Source organism: Bubalus kerabau, chromosome 1 (genome assembly GCF_029407905.1).
Source record: "Bubalus kerabau isolate K-KA32 ecotype Philippines breed swamp buffalo chromosome 1, PCC_UOA_SB_1v2, whole genome shotgun sequence".
NCBI classification, from domain to species: Eukaryota; Metazoa; Chordata; class Mammalia; order Artiodactyla; family Bovidae; genus Bubalus; species Bubalus kerabau.
The window spans coordinates 162,071,979-162,080,729 of record NC_073624.1 but is presented as its reverse complement, the minus strand read 5'-3'; the positions used below and the strand labels follow the sequence as shown (position 1 = coordinate 162,080,729).

General features: G+C 43.6%; 1 pseudogene; it reads left to right on the top strand.

Annotated features, from left to right (window-relative positions):
- The first annotated feature begins 6,108 nt into the window (after positions 1-6,108).
- LOC129657184 (phosphatidylethanolamine-binding protein 1-like) lies at positions 6,109-6,728 on the top strand (annotated as a pseudogene).
- The last annotated feature ends 2,023 nt before the right edge of the window (positions 6,729-8,751 follow it).

Below are 8,751 nucleotides of genomic sequence, written 5' to 3'. Positions count from 1 at the left end.
ATATGGTACTTTTTTCTCTTCTGATCCTTTTCCTGGGATACACTGTCTAGGTCCTGGAGTACAGTCATGTCGTCTAGTAGTAGAAGACTTGGGTGAGGGGATGGTTCAGGACACCAGCAGTTCTCACCTGCATCTCTTATGTCTCCTGTATTGGCAGGCGGGTTCTTTACCACTAGCGCCACCTGGGAAGCCCGTAACAGTTGTGTTACGGGGATTCCAACCTGCTATATTCAGACAAGGACAGGGGCAACATTCAGAGGGAATTGGGCATGAGAACAGCAGCATCTGTTGTTGAGACAAGGAGCTCCTAGGGAAAAATATCATACAAAAAGGAAAATTCTTTTCAAGGTTCAACTGATTATTTCCTCAATCCCACACATGTTACTTTTGCCCTTGCTGTAGAAATTCTATTGATTTATAATAAAGCTCTGCCCGTGGAGGGGAAATGAGAGCACAGGAGCACATGACTGAGTTATTGTGCTTGTTGTTAATATTTGGTGTAGCTGGCAAAATTACTATGGAAAGTGTGGTCCCTGCAGAGAAGGCTTCCCAGAAGCCACAGAATTTCCATCAGCACCTGCCTCATCTCTCCGCATGGTGTCTCACCTCCTCTGAGGTATCCCTGGGTTCCTTTGAGGATAAAAGAAGAGAATGATTTAAAGGAATTAAAAAAAAAAAATTCCTGTAAGCAGCCCAACAGAAGAACAGTGTACTTACAGAAGAATAAACAGCCACTCACCTTGGATTTCACTCCAACACAGAACCACCATCTCCAGAGGTTTAGATGAAGAAGGTGGTGACCCAAGAATTCTACCTTCGGCTAAATTGTCATTCATGTGTGAAGCTGTAAAAAGACACTTTCAGGAATGCAATGGTTTAGAAAGCATGTCACTTTTATTCTTCCCATAAACTGCTATAAGATATATTTTGGCTGACTAGGAGATAAATCAAATCAAGGATTAAAAAGTGGATGAGAGCGTATGCTGCCAGGAAAATCTCCTTATGTTCCCAAGAGTATAAAAGAACCTAAGTCACATTTTCTGACTGGGGTGCAATAGAGTTTTAAAAAATCCATTATAAGTGGAATCAAGAAGTAACTTTCATAAATGACTTCTGGATGAAAGATGAAATAAAAATGCAATTATAGAAAATGAGGAATTTGATATAATAAAAACATTTCCTAATTTAATCCTAATCATTTCATTAATAAATAAGTTGTTATACGGGGTGACAATCATTGTGATCATGATAGGAGTTCCCACCTTCCCCTGAGAAGCAAATGATGGAGAGAGGAGCCACCTACCCAGGAGAAGCACCTGAACTGCCCAAGAAGCCTTCAGAGGGAGAGGGTGGATGAACTCATCTGAGAGGAGTTAGCTGAGGAATAAGAAAAATAGCAGGGATGTCTTTTCTGAGTTTAAAAAGACAGAAAGGGGAATCAAAGGCATCAGCAGGATAGAGCTAGAGACTTGCCTGCAGGTCTTGAGGTTCAAGGAATCCTGAGTCCACCCTCACATCCCTGTTCACAATGAACTTGGTTGCATCACATGTGCCCCTTCAGGAAACTGAGCAGCCGCTTCAGCCCTTGGCTGCTGTCCATGCTGCCTGCCTGGGGCGATTGCCAAAGTCTACCTGAGGCCTTGCCTTTATGGGCCCTTTGGGAGTCCTCAGTACTACACTTCAGTGTAGGGGCAGGAAGCCCAGGGGCGGGTCTGTGAAATGCCCTCAAGTGGCCCTTAAGAGATCCTCTCCTGGTGAGTTCCCCTCTGCCCCTTTGCCTGCTCCAACCAGCACCGCTGCCCAAAGCCCACATAGCAAGGGCCACTCTTCCTCTATTTACCACTTTTTCCTTCCTTCACCCATGCTCACAGAGGATGCTAATCTGGCAGTGCCCACTGCTCACAGGCCTCCTAGGAACTGCCCCCAGCAGCAGTGCAAAGGGTATCCTGGGCAGCAGTGCTCCTGTCCTCGGGAGGCTGTCCCGTTGTAGTCCTTCTGGAAACTGAGGTGGAGGTCCTGCTTCCTCTCACATCCCCAGACATGGTTTGCAGGATGGAACATGAGAATGACTCACCAAGTGCCAAGGCTGCTGATGCTCAGGAAGTGGCTTGTCCCACAGGTAGGACACCTGGGGAAGGAAACATTGTGGCATCCTGAGAAAAGGACAAGATCCTAGGTCCACTGCATGCAGCTCCTGGTATGTGTGGCCAGGGCCCCCCTCCATGCTGCTGTTACTGCATATCAGTGGTCTTGCTACAGCGTGGACCTTTGAGCATGGAGCACCCCCTCACCCCTAGTGCCCTCTGCCCCTTCTTCCGCTGCACTGCCTGGTCGACCAGCACCACTGTGAAGCCTGTCTCTGCATTGCTCTCCTGCCTTCAGCTCCACACTCTCTCTTTGACCTTCTAAATGCCACCTGAAGATGATTTTCCTACAACACAGATCTGATCACATCTTCATCCTTTACATTTTTCTGGGCCTGCTCATTAGTCCTTTGAATAGTACCTGAAGGCAACTAACTACATGATTCTGCATGTCTTTCCTGGGCTTATTTTGCTCCTTTCTGTCTCAGACTCTTCTCCAGCCTCTCAGAATGACTTAGTATTTTCCATCTTGGGCTGCTGCTCATGCTCCATGCACTGCCTGATCAGACAGCTCTGCTCTTTTATCAGGGAGAGTAGCTTCTTCTCATACTATGGGTCTCAGACATTCTTTGAGCAGGAGAGCCTTCGCTGGTCCTTGAGGCCTGGCTTAGGCAGGAGTTCAGAGTTCTGCAGGCATATTTTTCTTCCCCATCACAGCAGGCATCACACCCAACTGTATTGCTTATTTTCTGGTACACTCCCAACAAACCCTAGGTTCTGCCAGGCCAGGAAATGTTTTCTGATCATTTCTTGTTTATGTATTTGTTTGGATCCTGCTGCTGACTCATAACTGGTTCAAAAAGTGCTTGCACTGATGAACATAGATGCAAAAATCCTCAACAGAATTTTAGCAAATAGAATTCAGAAACATATCAAAAAGCTCATACACCATGATGAAGTTGGGTTTATTCAAGGAATGCAAAGATTCTTCAGTATATAAAAGTCAATCAATGTGATATATCATATTAACAAATTGAAACATAAAAACCATATGATCGTCTTAATAGATGCAGAAAAAGCCTTTGACAAAATTCAGCACCCATTTATGATTTAAACTCTTCAGACAATGGGCATAGAAGGAATCTACCTCAACATCAGTTCAGTTCAGTTCAGTTCAGTTGCTCAGTCATGTCTGACTCTTTGTGACCCCATGAATCACAGCACGCCAGGCCTCCCTGTCCATCTCCTGGAGTTCACTCAGACTCACGTCCATCAAGTCGATGATACCATCCAGCCATCTCATCCTCTGTCGTCCCCTTCTCCTCCTGCCCTCAATCCCTCCCAGCATCAGAGTCTTTTCCAATGAGTCAACTCTTTGCATGAGGTGGCCAAAGCACTGGAGTTTCAGCTTCAGCATCATTCCTTCCAAAGAAATCCCAGGGCTGATCTCTTTCAGAATGGACTGGTTGGATCTCCTTGCAGTCCAAGAGACTCTCAAGAGTCTTCTCCAACACCACAGTTCAAAAGCATCAATTCTTCAGCGCTCAGCCTTCTTCACAGTCCAACTCTCATATCCATACATGACCACAGGAAAAACCATAGCCTTGACTAGATGGACCTCAACATAGTAAAGGCCATATATGATAAGCCTACAGCAAACATTATTCTCAATGGTGAAAAAATTAAAGGATTCCCCATAAGATCAGGAACAAGACAACGGTGCCCACTTTCACCACTGTTATTCAACATAGTTCTGGAAGTCTTAGCTACAACAATCAGAGAAGAAAAAGAAATAAAAGGAATCCAGATTGGAAAAGAAGAAATAACACTCTCACTGTTTGCAGATGACATGATACTGTACATAGAAAACCCTTAAGATAGTATCAGAAAATTACTAGAGCTAATCAGTGAATTTAGCAAAGTTTCAGGATACAAAATCAATACACAGAAATCACTTTCATTTATATACACTAACAATGAAAAATCAGAAAAAGAAATTAAGGAATCAATACCATTCACCATTGCAACAAAAAGAATCAAATATCTAGGAATAAACTTACCTAAGAAGATACAAGAACTGTACACAGAAGATTATAAGACACTAATGAAAGAAATCAAAGACAACATAAACAGATGGAAAGATATCTCATGTTGCTGGGTAGGAAGAATCAATATTGTGAACATGACTATACTACCAAACACAATCTACAGATTCAATGTGATCTCTATCAAATTACCAATGGCATTTTTCACAGAACTAGAACAAAAAATTTCACAATTCATATGGAAACACAAAAGACCTTGTATAGCCAAAGCAGTCTTGAGAAAGAAGAATGGAGCTGGACGATTCAAACTTCTTGACTTCAGGTTATACTACAAAACTACAGTAATCAAGACAGTAAGGTACTGGCACAAAAACAGAAATACAGACCAATGGAACAAGATAGAAAGCCCAGAAATAAACCCATGCACCTATGGGTACCTTATTTTTGACAAAGGAGGCAAGAATATACAATGGAGCAAAGACAGCCTCTTCAATAAATGGTGCTGGTAAAACTGGACAGCTACATGTATAAGAATGAAATTAGAACACTTCCTAACACCATACACAAAGAGAAAATCAAAATGGATTAAAGACCTAAATGTAAGACCAGAAACTATAAAACTCGGAGGAAAACATAGGCAGAACACTCAATGACATAAATCAAAGTGAGATCCTCTGTGACCCACCTCCTAGAGTCATGGAAATAAAGACAAAAGTAAACAAGTGGGACCCGATTAAACTTAAAAGCTTTTGCATAGCAAAGGAAACTATAAGCTAGGTGAAAAGACAACCTTCAGAATGGGAGAAAATAATAGCAAATGAAACAACTGACAAGGGATTAATTTCCAAAATATATGAGCAGCTCATACAACTCAATGCCAGAAAAACAAACAACCCAATCAAAAAGTTGGAAAAAGACCTAAAGAGTCATTTCTCCGAAGAAGACATACAGATGGCTAATAAACACATGAAAATATGCTCAACATTGCTCATTATTAGAGAAATGCAAATCAAAACTGCAATGAGATATCACCTCACACTGGTCAAAATGGCCATCATCAAAAAGTCTACAAACAATAAATGCTGGAGAGGGTGTGGAGAAAAGGGACGCTCTTGCACTGTTGGTGGGAATGTAAATTGATGCAGCCACTATGGAGGTTGATATGGAGATTCCTTAAAATACTAGGAATAAAACCACGGTATGACCCAGCAATGTCACTCCTAGGCATATACCCCGAGGAAACCAGGGTTGAAAAAGACACATGTATCCCATTGTTCATTGCAGCACTATTTACAACAGCTAGAACATGGAAGCAACCTAGATGTCCATTGACAGATGAATGGATAAAGCAGTTTTGGTACATATACACAATGGAATATTACTTAGCCATAAAAAGGAACACATTCGAGTCAGTTCTGATGAGGTGGATGAACCTAGAACCTACTATACGGAGTGAAGTGAGTCAGAAAGAGAAAGATAAATATTGTATTCTAACACACATATATGGAATCTAGCAAAATGGTACTGAATAATTTATTCACAGGGCAGCAATGGAGAGACAGACATAGAGAATAGTCTTATGGACATGGGGAGAGGGGAAGAGAGGGTGAGATGTATGGAAAGAGTAACATGGAACATATATTACCATATGTAAAATAGATAGCCAATGGGAATTTGCTCTATGGCTCAGGAAACTCAAACAGCTGCTCTGTATCAATCCAGAGGGGTGGATGGGGAGGGAGATGGGAGGGAGGTTCAAAAGGCAGGGATATATGTATACCTATGGCTGATTCATGTTGCGGTTTGACAGAAAACAAAATTCTGTAAAGCAATTATCCTTCAATAAAAAAATAGGCGCTACGGTGCTTGGCCAATCAGAGAGCAGAGTGGGGCCCCTCCCCGCCGGTGACTGGAGGAGCGTGGGCTGGGGAGGTGGCTCTGGCCCATGCACTCCTCCTCGGTACAGTTCGCAGACTGCTATGAGTCCGTGCTCCTACCCTGCACGAATCCACAAGCCGCTTTCCCTGCTGTCTGACCTGCTGGGCTCCACAGTGCTGGTGGACCTCAGCAAGTGGTCCAGGCCTTTGAGCCTGCAGGAAGTAGATGAGAGGCTGCAGCACCCTCTGCGGCGGGCAGAGGTCGACGAACCGGCCAAAGTGCTGACACCCACCCAGGTTAAGAACCGGCCCACCAGCATTACATGGGATGGCCTTGATCCGGGTAAACTGTACACCTTGGTCTTGACAGATCCGGTGCTCCCAGTAGGAAGGACCCCAAATATAGGGAATGGCAGCACTTCCTGGTGTCAACATGAAGGGCAACGACATCAGCAGTCACAGTTCTCTCCAATTATGTGGGCTCTGGGCCTCCCAAGGGCGCTGGCCTGCACCACTACATCTGGCTGGTTTACGAGCAGGAAAGACCACCGAAGTGTGATGGTCCCATTCTCAGCAACCTATCTCGAGACCACCGTGGCAAATTCAAGGTGGCCTCTTTCCGCAAAAAGTACGAGCTTGGGACCCCACTGGCCGGCACGTGTTACCAGGCCGAATGGGATGATTATGTGCCCAAACTCTAGGAGCAGCTGTCTGGGAAGTAGAGGAGATGGACACTGCCGCAGAGTTCCCAAACAGTGTTTCAGTTTAGCGACGCATGTAGATTTCCCCCCATCTCTCTGCCTAAGCCCTGAGCGGTCAGATTTCGATTTAGGATGACTTTTCTTTCCTTCTTCCTGTCTTGTATAATTTTAGGGAGTTTATGTTTTGATCAAATTTGAACTCAGTTTTGGTGGGGGATTCTTTGGTACTGTGATGGGGTTTATCAAAATGTTAATACAAGAACAACAACCAGACTTTAAAGAAGAAAAAAAAATTCTGGTAAAACACCAGATCTGAAGTATTAGAGAAGAGCATCAAAGAATCTTTAAGGGAGGTTGAAAACAAAAAAGAGATTGATTGCCTCCACCTTTGTGAGCCTGAGCACAGAGTTGTGTGTGAAAGCACCTACCGGCATGTGTTTTCACGGCTCTGTCTCACCAAGACAAACAGGGGCCGGCATGTCCACTAACCATCAACGTCTCAGGATGGTTGCTGGGTGTCAGTGTCCCGCTCTGGATCCTTTAAAGAGCAATACTGGAAAAAGCTCAGGAGAAGAAGTCGCTTTGCTGTTAAAGCCTGGCCATCTAGATAAGCAGCAGGGCAGGGTAAGAGGTTATCAGAAATCCAAAAGTCTGTACTTGTTAAATTGATTCCTCTTTGGTGTAAAAAAGAAAGCCAGTCTGGAGTTGGTGAACATTGTGTTAATTTTGCTGTTTGCTTATAGTTGAACAAAAATAAAAACACTGTGTAGATGGAAAAAAAAATGAAAAAAGAATCAAGATGAACATTTTAAATTATTTTAAATATTTCTGACTTCAAATTTCCAATTTATGTAAATGTGTTGTTTTATACAATTTTTCAATTCAGAAAGCTCATGGAACAACTAAAAATTATAATACATCAACCAGAAGTCTCTCTAGATACATATATGCATACACACACCACTACAGTATATATTTATAAAAATAGAATTACATTGTATATTGCTTTGTAGCCTCCTTTTTTTCTTGCAACATATTGTGACAAATTTCTCATGTCATTAAACATTATTTTTCAATGACTGCATATTAAATCTTTATATGAATAAAAAGTACAGAACAATCACAGAGATAATAGTGGGTTTGCTGCAGCCCTACCGGCTGCTGCACTTGCCACTGGGGAACGACAGGACTTTGGAGGTGGCGCGTCTCTTGTTGGCTCCAGAGCCCTCAAGCAGCTAGTTTCATTGCGGGTTCATGACCCGTACGGGTGCCGAGAAAGTCCAGCTTTGTCGAAGACGGCGGAGTGCAGGGGAAAGGAGAGGGGATGTGAGCAACCACAATGTTTTTCAGGTGAACTTCCCTTTTTTGTAGGTTCTGAGACTTCTCTGACGTAAGTACGTTTGTCAGATCAGACTTTAGTCAAGGATTGGCATCCATAAAAATAAAGAGGGCTTCTGCCAAGGTATGGGCTTCCCTTGTGGCTCAGCTGGTAAAGATTCCACCTGCAATGTGGGAGACCTGGGTTCAATCCCTGGGTTGGGAAGATCCCCTGGAGAAGGGAAAGGCTACCCACTCCAGTATTCTGGCCTGGGGAATTCCCTGGACAGTATAATCCATAGAGTTGCAAAGAGTGGGACACGACTGAGCGACTTGCACTTTGACTTGAGTGTGACTGCGCCCACATCCCAGGGCCCTGGGTGTATAATGGGATCCTACATCCTCGTCATTTGCATTCCTGAACTTGACAGGGTCCAGTGCTTCTGATCCTGAATGATTTGTCTCCCTTTGTGTTTGTGTCAGAACTCCGAGAGGGTGGATGGTTTGGGCCATGCCAAGGGGAATTCAGGTCAGAAGTTAGTTCCTGCTGCCTTTTAAATGACAGGTGGTCAGCAATTACCTAAAGAAATGGAGATTGTAGCAGAAAACTGTAGATTTTCAACAAACTCCCTTTCTTTTTTTCTTTCTTTCCTGCCCCACCCTGCAGGACACACAACTTGAACACATTTTTCAGTCTTCTTGGCAGTTAGGTGATAGTTTTGGCAAA